Raw genomic sequence first — 13,106 nt, forward strand, 5'->3', positions numbered from 1 at the left:
CAGCATCATCGCAACACTCTGTTGGGCTATCTCGTCCACATAATACAGTCCGCATCGCTCAGTGCCACGCCCAACTATCCCCCGTCTTGATATCCTGCAACATGCAAAATTGAGGTTGCATTAGTAATTTACAATTCAGCTCCTTAGTCACATGACTAATAGATAACAGCTTATGTGATAATGACGGAACATAAAGACAATTTGAGAGGCATAATGTGGGCGAAATATTTATTGTGCCTGCCCCCATAACTTGAGCTAGGTCCCCACTGGCGGTTTGAACATACGATTTGGTTCTTGAACTGGTGAAGGTGACCGTCTCTGGACCGGAGAAGAAACTCGGATCCGCTGGTTTAGCCTCTTCAAAGCGTTTCTCCTTCTGTTGGATGCTTCGATCTCAAGATCAATAGGCTCTAAAGGTAAACCCTTAGAGCGTGTTTGCATACAACCTGAAAAAGACAACACAAATATGAGAGCTCAAAGAAAATAAAAATAAAAACTAAAGCAATAAAATCTAGAGTAGTAATCTCTATCTTTACCACGATATTAAGCTAAAAAACACAAATTGTCCCGGCAACGGCGCCAAAAACTTGACTCGATTAATTTTAAACACGAAAAATACCCGCAAGTGTACGGGGCTATCGTAGTATAGGCAAGTCAAGAGTATCGTATCCACAGAGACAAATTGTGCAACTCAAGTACCACGAACCGATTTTGACTACTATCTAGAGAATCCGGAAAAGTTGGTTTTGATTTTGAAAAATAATTAAACATAAACAAGACAAAATTATGCAACAAAAGACGAGTTTCAAGTAAGAGAACGAGGTAGAGTCTTGGATCCAACTACAACGAACACGATGTGAACAACTCAACAACTTCGATTACCCATTTGAAGTCTCTAGGATTACTAGGAAAGCCGCTAGTCTAGACTAAGCCCTCTCTCGAGTGCACTTAACCAGATGATTAATTATTAATATTGAAGTCTCGTCACAATTAACTCCTTAAAACAAAAGGCTCAAGCCCTCAATCTAGAATTCCTTCTCTCGAATGCAAATTATCTAGGTGTTGTTCATTCTTTTATCAATCCTAATTAGGTATCTCTCGATTACTCAAAACTAGGTCAACAAATCCATTGGTAGCTAAGCAATTGAATTGAAAAAGCACAAGAACGGAACAAAGAAATCACAAGAGCAAAGGTAATCAAAAGTCCTTGAATTAATCAAAAGCATTCATTGTAGTCTTCACCAAAACTCTACAAATGATTTAGCTACTCATATCCAAAGCAAATTCACAAGAGGAATCCATAGAAAGAGATTTGAACATAGTAAACTAATAAAGATACTCCCAAGGGTGAATTGAATGGGCAAATCGTCTTCGTCTTTAAACTTGTTGATGAATCGGACTCTTTGTCGCTTCAATTTGCTCTCAAAAGGTGGAAACTGCTTCTGGGGCGTGTGGAAAGTGTGCTGGGGTCGAACCCTAGGTCCTATTTATACCCGGGGCAAAAATAGAAGAAATTCCGCAGTTACAAGCAATTCGCCCGGCCGGGCGATTTTTGAGTAACAAAACGCCCGACCGGGCGTTCTTCTTAACACGCGGCTTGGGCAAAACGCCCGGTCACAGAGGATACGCCCGGTTTGGGAGGCCAAACGCCCGGGCTGGTGCATCAAAACGCCCGACCTATTGCAGTAAAACGCCCGGCCTCCTGCTTTGGAACCAATTTCGTCCGTTTCCACCTGTTGTGACTACAAAAACTCGACAAACTTATCAAAACACTAAAATAAGGGATCATAGATGAAAACTCAAGTAAAGTGCTACAAAATACCCAATTATGCACTTTCAAACATCCTACACACTTGCTAAACTACGAGTTTATCAACTACTCCCTCCGTCCGCGAATAGGAGTCCCGGTTGAGTTGGGTGCGGGTTTTAAAAAAAGTTTGAGTGTAATAATTAAAGTGTGTGATAGTGGAATGTTGGACCTATTTATATTATTATTTGCTTTATTCTTTGGAATAATGAAATCTAACATTAAGAGAGAGAGTGAGAAATTGCAATCAAAGTGGATTAAAATTAATTGCAGCTTCTAAATTAAGGGAACAATGGGGTCATTTTTTATACTCCCAAGATAAAATGTCTAACCAGGACTCCTAATGGCGGACGGATGAAAATGGCCAACCGGGACACCTATTCGCGGACGGAGGGAGTATAATTCTACTCCTATATTATACTCCATAAAATAGACATTAGACAAATAGCCACTACTTAATTTTAAAATAAATTTTTTTTGGTAAAAATTGAAACATAAAAGAGATTAATTTTTTAAGACATTAACTGAACATGTAAATAAAATGGAGAAAGCATAACTAATTAACTATATATTTTCAAAAGATAACAAGTAAGAACATAAATAATGCAACATGAACCGAACACGAATTTAAAGAAATATTAAAGTCGAGATAATAGAACAATGAAATTTCAAAGCAACCAAACATATAATCTAAATAATGTCAAAGCAACCAAACATAAGCCAAATAGCAAACTAAGAACTTTATAACCCAAAATATTTATCACAAATACATAATTAATAGGGTTTAATCGAGTATTAGTCGGGTACCCTAATACAGGTTTCGGGTACCCTAAACCCATACCCGAACCCATAATTTCGGGTTTCGAGTACCCAAACCCCGTCGGGTATTGGGACTTGGTTGAAAATACCCGAAACCTGCGGATTAAATTTTCAGGCCTACTTGTTTGCAAGGGAAACTTGCAAGGAAATCATTTCAGAGATCAAGCTGGAGGGCGAGGGAAAAGCTTCAGCTGGTGCACTCCAATATTTGTGGTCCAATGGCAGAAAAGTCTTTGAACGGGAGCTGGTATTTTGTGACTTTCATAGATGATTCTACACGATTTTGTTGGGTATACTTCCTTAGACAGAAAGCAGAAGTTGATGGTGTCTTCCTCAAGTTCAAACATGAGGTGGAGAATGAGACAAACTGCAAGATCAAGATTTTGAGGACAGACAATGGAGGTTAATACACCTCCAACAGATTCAAATAAATATGTGAAGCTGCTGGTATTAAACATCAATTCACTGTTCCTTACACTCCTCAACAAAATGGAGTGAGTGAAAGGAAAAATAGAAGTATCGTGGAGATGGGAAGATGTATGCTCCATGGAAACAGTTGGCCAAACCTTTCTGGGCAGAAGCTGTGAATACTGTCGTGTTTTTGCTGAATATATTGCCAACGAGGGCACTTACCAATCTCACTCCATTTGAAGCTTGGCATGGTTACAAGCCAAAGGTCAGTAATGTGAGAATATTTGGTTGTTTATGTTTCTATCTTACTCATTCAATTGGAAGAGACAAGTTAGATCATAGAGGGAAGGATGGAATATTTATGGGTTATAGCTCACAATCAAAGGCTTATAGAGTGCATTGTCCAATGGAGAATAAGGTTATTGTAAGCAGAGATGTGGCCTTTTTTGAAGATAAGAAATGGGAGGAGACAAGAGATGAAAATGGGAACAATGAAGCTCCAGAAGTGGCTGCATTGAAGAGCAAAAATAAGCAAAATGGTGAAGTTGAAACTGAGCTCCTGATTGAGGAATCAATTGACCATGAACATGTAAGAAGGACTAGGTCACTTGGTGAGATCTATGCTAGGTGTAATGTAGCATTGATCGAACCAGGTTCCATAGAGGAAGCCAAAGCAAGTGGAGAATGGTTGAATGCCATGAAGGAGGAATTGATGATGATCAACAAGAACAATACTTGGGAGCTGGTGGATAAGCCTTCACACAAAAAGGCTATAGGTGTCGAATGGATTTACAAAACAAAGTTGAGTCCAAATGGCACAGTGAACAAATATAAAGCCAGACTAGTTGTCAAAGGATATGCTCAAGTTAGTGGTGTTGATTACTCTGAATATTTGCTCCAGTTGCTAGAATGGATACTATCTGTTACTTGCTGTTGCTGCTCAGAAAAAATGGAATGTCTACCAGTTAGATGTAAAATCAGCCTTCCTCAATGGTGAGCTAAGTGAGGAAATTTATGTAAACCAACCTGATGGTTTTATTGTTGAAGGTCGAGAGAAGAAAGTCTACAAACTCAACAAAGCTTTATATGGTATAAAGCAAGTTCCAAGGGCTTGGTACAACAAGATTGATGGTCAGAAAAGCTTGAGTGAAGTGACTCTTTATTTTAAACAAAATAAGAGTGGCCTGGTTGTGGTGTCCATTTATATGGATGATCTGTTAGTTACTGGAGATGAAGAGAGTGAAATTCAGAAGCTAAAAGATGGGTTAATGAAGGAGTTTGAAATTACTGATCTTGGAAAAATGGCATATTTCTTAGGCATGGAAGTTCATCAGAAGAAAGATGACATTTTTTTATGTCAAAAGAAGTATACCAAGGAGGTGCTTGATGCACTATTTTTCAGCACTAAATAAACCAGCAAGTATACAGAGTATATACAGTATAGCTAAAGGTCAGTACCGGATATCGAACATGGGGAAGGCAAACACAAAGTGTCTGTCCTCTACTAAGATTCAATTACTATCTGGAAGAACAGGAGATTTTGGAAAACTTTGAAAACAGAAAATATTTGAAAGTATATAACAACTAAATGCAAGCAAAACACATAGACAATCGATAGAGATAAGGGAATCCCAGCGTTCACAGTTATGGTTATACAAATTCCAAACTACAATACCCTAGCACAATTATTACTTTGATAGGACGAGTCACCTAGCTTATGTTCTTGCGATGCAAACGTTGATTACAAGATTAGGGTTGTCAATCATAACACGTAACTCCAAATAGCTCCTAAGACCTTTGAAAAGTCCTTACTCTCAATTAACAGTGCCGTTTTAAGGGAAGCTAACTGTAGTGTCTACTAAGTGGATCTAACTCGCTAGAACTCTCTCACAGTTATGAAGCAAGTTATATTAAATCATACACAATTGTGTCACTCAATCATGAAGCATCAGAATTACTTATAGGGAAGAAACAAAGTAAAAACAAAACGGATATTAAATAGAAAAAGGAATTGTATAACCAAAGTCGTTACTAAAACATCCCTAGAATCCTATGAGTGTAGTTACACATGATGAAATAAAATAAACACATAGATTGAAGGGAATACAATTAGAACATAAAACTAAAGCAAATAAAACTCGTAGGTTGAATCCTTGTCGTTCTTGATGTTCTTGAAATCCTTCTCCAACTCCTTGCACTAGTGAAGTACTCTAGCTTTTGATCTCTATGAATTATTTTTCAAGTAGAAGCTCTTTGATTAGAGTTGGAGGAGGAGTCTTGGAGACTCCCCTTTTGGGGGCTATGGAAGGGTTGAATTCTATGAATGAGGTTATGGGGTATATATAGGCTTTAGAAGGACTTAAATTTGGTAATAAGTTTCCTCCAAGCATTAGGAAAGATGTAATTTTCGTTCCCCATAGTAGAAGGATGAGATTTGGCTTCACAAGGTAATATCTTCTTTCCTTCTTCAAATTTCCGCCTAGACTGCAGCTGGCAGCTTTGCGCGACTTTGGTAGAACGGCCATAACTCTCTCTACAGAACTCCGATTGCGGTTATTCTTGTACCATCTTGAAGCTATTTTCAATACGAAGAGAATTATGTGTAGAACACCCTGATCGGACTTCTGGATCGCCAGAAAAATTGAGTTTGAAAACAGCTGTCGCGCGTCGCGTTTTTGTGGCGGGCCGCCGCACCTTGACCGGCGGTCGCCGCGCGCAGTCCAGAAGCTTCTGACTCTTTGTGGCGGTCGCCACGCACTTCCCGGCGGTCGTCGGGCGTGTCTTTGTCTTCCCGGCGGTTGCGGCGGTCGCCGGAGAAGCTCCAGATTTGCTACTTCGCGTTTTTACTCCCTTTTTAGGCTCAAATATGCACATTTCTTACAAAACATGTCAAAATACCAAAATAGATAAAATATGCAAATAATGGACATGTAATGCAACTTTGACATTAAAAACGGACCAAATAATGGCATTAAAACAATGCAAAATCCGAGCGTATCAGTGCTGAAGCGTTTCAATATGAGTGAATGCAAGTCAGTTTCAACTCCAGCAAATCAGAAGGTGAAGTTGAGCAGGAGAAGCGAGCAGGAGTCGAAACTGGAAAGTATACAGGAAGATGGTGGGATGCTTGATGTACTTAACAGCTACCAGACCAGATATTCAACATGCTGTGAGTATTCTATCTCGATTTCTTCACTGTGCAAATGAAGAACATCTTACAGCAGCAAAGAGAGTACTTAGGTACTTGAAAGGAACTCAAGGCTATGGTGTGAGATTTCTGGAAGTTCAAGAAATGAAGTTGGTTGGCTATGTGGATAGTGATTGGGGTAGTTCAGCAGAGGACATGAAGAGTACAACAGGTTTTTGTTTCTCTTTGGGATCAGGATGCTTCTCATGGAGCACAAAGAAGCAAGAAGTAGTTGCACAATCCACTGCAGAAGCTGAATTTGTAGCAGCAGTGGCAGTTGCTAAACATGTTGTTTGGCTAAGGAAATTGTTGTGTGATCTGGGCATGAAGGAGAGCAATCCAACAATACTACATGTGGACAACCAATCAACTATTGCCATTTCACAAAATTCAGTGTTTCATTGCAAGATAAAGCATTTCAAGCTAAGGTTCTACTATCTTAGAGAAGTGCAGCAAGATGATGAAGTGAAGTTAAGCTACTGCAAAACAAAAGATCAAATTGCTGATGTGTTTACTAAACCTCTTGCTGTGAGTAGGTTCAGTCAACTCATTCATGAAGTTGGAGTTTGTCCAAGGGTCTAATCCAAGGAGGAGATATGTGGTGGAGTGAATTAGACCTGGATTTGAATTTTAAGTTTTGTATTTCAAATTTAGTTATTATGTTATTTGAGTCTTTGACTTGTTCTCTGCAGTATCTTTCTAGTCAAGTTTAGTTGCTATTTTTAGGAGTCTTATTAGTTGCTTAGTTAGTGGATTAGTTGCTGCAGTACGTGTCTACTTAAGATCGAGTGATCATCACAAATCAATATTCAAGTTCCACATTTGATCATCTCTCTGTTTTCATCTTTTCTCATATTATTCTCTATTATTCAGAGCAAATTAGAGCTATAATCTCTGCTTATTCAAACAGATATATTAGAGAAGAGAGTGAGAGATTTGTGAGTTTGAAACTAGAGATTGCACACATTGTTTTTTATCCTTGGCTTGGCATTGCCCCTAGCTAGCTAGCTGTATTTACATATTGTATTGAATTAGGTAAACAATTTATGTGTCATCTCTTTTATATTTGTTATTATCTGTATTTATTTTCTGCGTTTCACTTTATGTTCATTTTGGATCTCTTCTTAACATAGGAACTCCAACAATATTAGGCCAATTGTTTCCACTAAATTATTACTACAATGTTAGTCTGAAATTAAAGTTCTCTTTCATTTTTGTATGTTTAGATTTAGAGTAAAATGGGCATAGGTTTGACCAAAAGATAACGTTTAGGACCAAAACCGTAAAATGGGCATATGTTCAGGACCAGTTTTGGCCTTTACTCTTATATTTATCTAACAGTTGTTACTATCACACTGTGTTTGTTATGAATAATATGACTCTCAGTTTCAACATGTTATAAATGCCAAAAATTTGACAGCTATAGAATGATTTTTTAAGTTCAAACAACAACCAAATTTGAATATATTTCAGCAAACAAGTACAAACAAACGTTTTCTGTTAAAATATTCCTTTCATTGAAAAGTAGTTATAAGTATTTCCACAGCCACCATAAATTTATTTTCTTGAGCAATGCTAATTATATTGTTGGCATTAATAATTGACCATGTAACCACACAGATGACAAAACTAATATTAAATGCAGAACGCAGAACCAAAGCACGAAAGCTCATTGTTAGATAAGACGAAGTTCATAATTAGTAGTGCGTATTTAGTTCATTATAACATTTTACGTGCAATATGTTTGACACGGTAGATCATTGCTAGATAACACGAAGTTCATTACTAGCATTATGTTTTTATTTCATTAACATTTTATGTGCAATATGTTTGACTCTCGCAAGATGTTCTAAAATGACCTAAAAACGAACTAACAATGACCTCTGTGTCATGGTTCAAAACTAGTTTTGCATATAACGCAACCCTATCTGTTTTACTCTAAATTTTCATCCAACCTAAAAGCAAGCATGAGAAGGGTTACTTCCATTTCTCTACTTGATTGAGTATTTTCATCCTCATCAATCCTATTCCTCCGTCGGCCGCCGCCAACATTATTCCTTTTTCCGACACCACCAACTCCCCTGTAAGGGAAATGACAAATGACAGCTTGGGGTGCAGTTATTTCTCTTAAGAATACAATTCTGCATATGCTGAATTCTTCTTACATCAACCTTGTTGAGCCCTCTCAATATATCTTTCGACTCGCCTACGACGAGCTTGAACCATTGCAAGACATCCTCAAACGCCTTGACAACACGAGCGTCAGCAAGAGCAGGACGAAGGTGAATGCTTTGGATAAACGAATCAAAGATACGATATGGAAATTCGAAGACACACTCGATTCCCTTATCCAGGAGCAGATTCTTTTGCAGATTCCGGACCCTGATCCACACCAACTAGAATCAATAATTAGCATCCACAGAAGAAGAAGACGAAGAAGAGGGTATAAAGATGTAGCAAAGTGGCTCAAATCAAGAAGAATGATGAATGAACATCATCAGCCTTCACAATATGAAAGAGATGGCTTGTTATTCTACATTGATTTGACGGAAACGCTTGACGATGCCGTTTCGTTCATCCAGAAAGTCAGAGATATGAAGGAGGAATACATTGATGAATTAGCCATCATGTCTGAGGAGAAAGAAGAAGAAGAAGACGAAGAATCCATTTCCTCGAGATTTGGTCCTCATGGAACCAAGCCAAAGATGATTGGATTATCGGATCAATTCCAACAACTCAAAAGCAAAGTTATTTGTGATGGCAGGAAGCGTCTGCACGCGCTTGTTGGAATGGCCGGGGTTGGGAAGACGACTCTTGCTCGGGAAATATACGATGATCCCGATGTCATCAGCCATTTCGAGTGTCGTGTGTGGGTCTCAGTGGGGAGAAAAGTCCAACACAATCAAGTTTCAAGAGGCATTCTAGCTCAAATGTGTGGAGCTACACATGTTGAAGGAAGATCGAAAACCGAGATGAAACGGAGCTTGGAGGGAAAGAGATGTCTCGTTGTGTTGGATGATATATGGGACAACCAGGTTTTGAAATCCTTGATGAGTTCCATACCAAGGGCCAAAGATAAGTCAATTTTATTCTTGGTAACTGCTCGAGATCTCAAGGCGATTCCAGTGCTTAATCCTTTGTTTCAACCGCCGTTATCGAGTGATTCTTTTATGAAGGTGAGGTTTTTGAATGAAGGAGAGAGCAAGGAACTACTACTCCACAAGGTGTTTGGTGACGAGGATTGCCCTATTCCACTTGACAAAGCCGCTACCAAAATTGCCGAAAAATGTGAGGGTCTTCCTCTTATGATAGTCACAGTGACAAGCATCCTATCAAAATTCAAGAATAGAAATCCAAAATACTGGGATAAAGAAGAGAAGAGAGAAATTCAGTCTTCACAAATGCATATAAAGGTATATCTAAGGTACTTTTCCCAAGTTACGACTACTTACCCAGGATCTTAAAATGGCTTTTCTCTATATGGGTGTTTTCCCTCGTGATTACGAGATCCCCATATCAAAGATCCAGGATATGTTTATAGCAGGTGGGTACCACCTTGACAGAAGCGAGATAAATCACAATTTTGTTTCTCTATTTGAACTCATCTGATAATCCAATCATCTTAGAGCTGGTTCCATGAAAACCAATTGATGAGGTAATAGGTTTGTCTCGAGGCATATTCTCTACCTCATAAGCGTACTCCTCCTCCATATCCTTGAGTGTCTGGATCAAGGAATCCGCATCATTTTGCAGACTCTGCAGATCAATGGAGACTATATCTGGAAGACTTTCAAGTTGTGAAGGAATCTGTTGAATGAGAAGGAATTCCAATGAATCTTCAAATCTCCAAATTGCATCTTTGATCATTCCATCCAAGCCATTCACCTTCTTCCTGCTCCTGCTTGGGCTCGTCTGGTCCAATTCTAGCAGAGTAAAATGCAATGGATACAGCTCGTTGTACATGACATCTATGATTTGTTGAGAGCGACCAACAAGGCTAAAACGAGAACAACTGAGAATGTTTTCAAGTGTATTCCAAAGAGATTTCACGGAACCATAAGCCCTCATTTCTCTGATATCAAAGTAGCTGTGGCAGAGGGAATAAAGTTGGTAATGATATGTTAAAGACTAATGAAAATGGGATTTTCAGCAGAGAGGTTGCTTCATCAAAAGCTGTAATATGAGAAGAATGTTGTTGAAATTGGTGTTGGAAAATCACTCTTTATTTTAAATATAAACCTCTTTATTTTCTATTAAATATAAACCCCATATATTTATATTAAATATAAACTCTTTATTTTCTATTCGGTCCCTCATCAATTAGAAAATCACTCTATGGTATCTACACTTATTTCCATAACAATTAAATACACTTTAGTCCAAACTTTAATCTTTAATAGATCACTTTAATTGGACAACTAAAAGATAGTCATACACATTAAATTAGTAACGTGGAAGCCCAAATTTCTAACAATTGGCACTCAAATTTGAACCTAATTGTCCCGGATTGAAGGCTTTTTACTTGTCTTTATCACTTTTAAAATGTTATTCTAATACTAGTGATCATAACGTAATAAAATATGTACCACTATGAATCTTTATCAAACTTCTTTTGTCTGTAAATGCTTTTTATAAAATATTCAAAGATACGAGATGGTAATAGATTACGAATAATTTTTTTTTTCTTTTGAAAATTCAAAACAAAGACTCATAAGGTCTTCGGCCCAATCCATTTTCCCTTGCCCAATAATAAATTAATATTGGGCTTAAGCTTTATTTTAGGGCCTTGCTGAACAATGGGCTGGGCACCTGGTGGTGATAACAGATCCCAGGCCTAACACAAGTTGTTGAATTCGTTGAGAAAATTCATAGCAGCAGATTCAAAGCCTCGAAGAGCTCTCCTGCAAATCAATCATGGATTACAGCTTTCAACCACTTAGAATCATATCTTTTGATTAATCAATGTTGCAGAAAATACCTTGAAAACTTCTAAACACAGCTTCTTACTTCCCAAGTCACCCAAAATCTTAATTTTTTGTTAGGCATTTCATCGAACAGTTCGAACTTTTTTTTTTGTTTTAGCCCCTTGGGCCTACGTTGAGCCCACACCTATGGGGCCTATGTTAAAGCTCATGCCAATGGGCCCCACAATAAGGCCATATCTACTGGGCCAATACTAAAGATCATGTCATTTGGGTTCATAATACATTAACCATCATTCTCTTCCTAATTATTTCCACACCATAATGGCATAATATATATTGTTACACTAATTATTTGTATGTTAGGAAGAAAATAACAAAATTATTCGGTTACTTCAGTAGTTTTATTACTCTTTACATACATTATTTCATTCAAAATTAAATTAGATAATTTACTAGCAATTCTTTTATTTGTGTAGTACACTTTATTAGATTACTGCACTTGGTATATTTTGAAAATGACTAAACTCAATTATTTAATTGAAAAATTAGTACAAGTCGAATTACCATTTTTGGTCACTGAATTTTTAGTTCTCATAATCTGTATCCTCATAATCTTCTTCATTCCTTTGTATCCTCACAGTTCTCATATTCTTCATCATAGTTCTCTTCCTCTAATTCCTCGTAATCCTCATAATCTTCTTCATCGTCCGAATCCTCTTCCTTAGTACCCTTATAATCTTCTTCGTCTGAATCCCCCTCCTAAGTAACCTTATTATCTTCTTCGTCCGAATCCTCTTCCTCAGTATCCATATAATCTTCATCATCTTCAGTATCCTTATAATCTTCATCGTCCGAATCCTCTTCCTTGGTAACCTTATAATCTTCATCATCGTCTGTATCAAGGAGGTAAGATGTGTTAATTTGATGTATTGGTAACTTATCTTGATTTAGATTGTTAGTCTAAAAATGGCTTTAAGTGTAAAAATGGATTTAGTGAGAATTAAAAAAAAATGATAAATGTACAATCTCTCCATAACATTCACCATCCTCTGCCCAATTGGAAATTTCATCAAAATCATCCCCTTTGTTTGTATCCCCATCGTCAGAGATGTATATCTGCAGTAATGATTTTAAAAGAGCACGATTGGGCGTTAAAAGTTGAACAAGAAACGATAATTTATTATCATTTAAATTTCAAGACGAAGTTTCTAGTCTTTTTTTGATTTACATGTGTTTGCAGCAGCCCACGAGAGGATTGGAAATGTGTTGAATTGTTGAATCTTGAATTTCACGTGAAATTTTCATGGTCACAAGTTGTGACTGGTGATTGTTACAAAATGAATGTCCTTAAGTCTCCCACCGTGACAAAAAAAAAAAAACCAATTTTACTAATTATTTAATAAAACCCCAAAATTCATAGGCTACCATACCTTAAAAAACAAAATAAATTAAATTAGGCCTGAAGTTTATTTAGGCCCCTCATGCAAAGCCCAAATTACAAAACGGAACGTGATTATTGGGCCCATATATATAGCCCAATTGAAACACATTTATACTGACGCAAAATATCAGGAAACTATTTAAAAATTTATTTTTCTTACAAACTTTAAACTTTACGTATAATCATCACATACGATATGCTTACCACAGAAAATGAAATTGATGTGATTACAAAATCTTTAGAAGACGAATATGATCATCTATCTCATTTTATTATAGTCAGATTTCATTGCCGATGAGAAAAATTCGACAACTATTTAAATTCATGATATTATATGTTAAATTTAAAATTTATGAGAATTTTTTTTTAAAAACAAATTCGTGATATTAGGCGCCAATGTCCAATTTTTAAATGCCAAATGAGTATTATTATTCAATCAAATTCAACCCATAACAATATTCAATCCATACCTAGTTCACTCAAGTTACTCATTTCCTGTAAATTGGTCGCATATAT

The 13,106-nt window shown here is 37.1% G+C and overlaps 1 pseudogene; it reads left to right on the top strand.

The window, feature by feature from the left end:
* Positions 1 to 8,286: 8,286 nt before the first annotated feature.
* LOC148931814 (putative disease resistance RPP13-like protein 3) lies at positions 8,287 to 9,833 on the top strand (annotated as a pseudogene).
* The last annotated feature ends 3,273 nt before the right edge of the window (positions 9,834 to 13,106 follow it).

This window comes from Salvia hispanica, chromosome 2 (genome assembly GCF_029641045.1).
Source record: "Salvia hispanica isolate PSC_SH4W2 chromosome 2, Shi_PSC_v1, whole genome shotgun sequence".
NCBI classification, from domain to species: Eukaryota; Viridiplantae; Streptophyta; class Magnoliopsida; order Lamiales; family Lamiaceae; genus Salvia; species Salvia hispanica.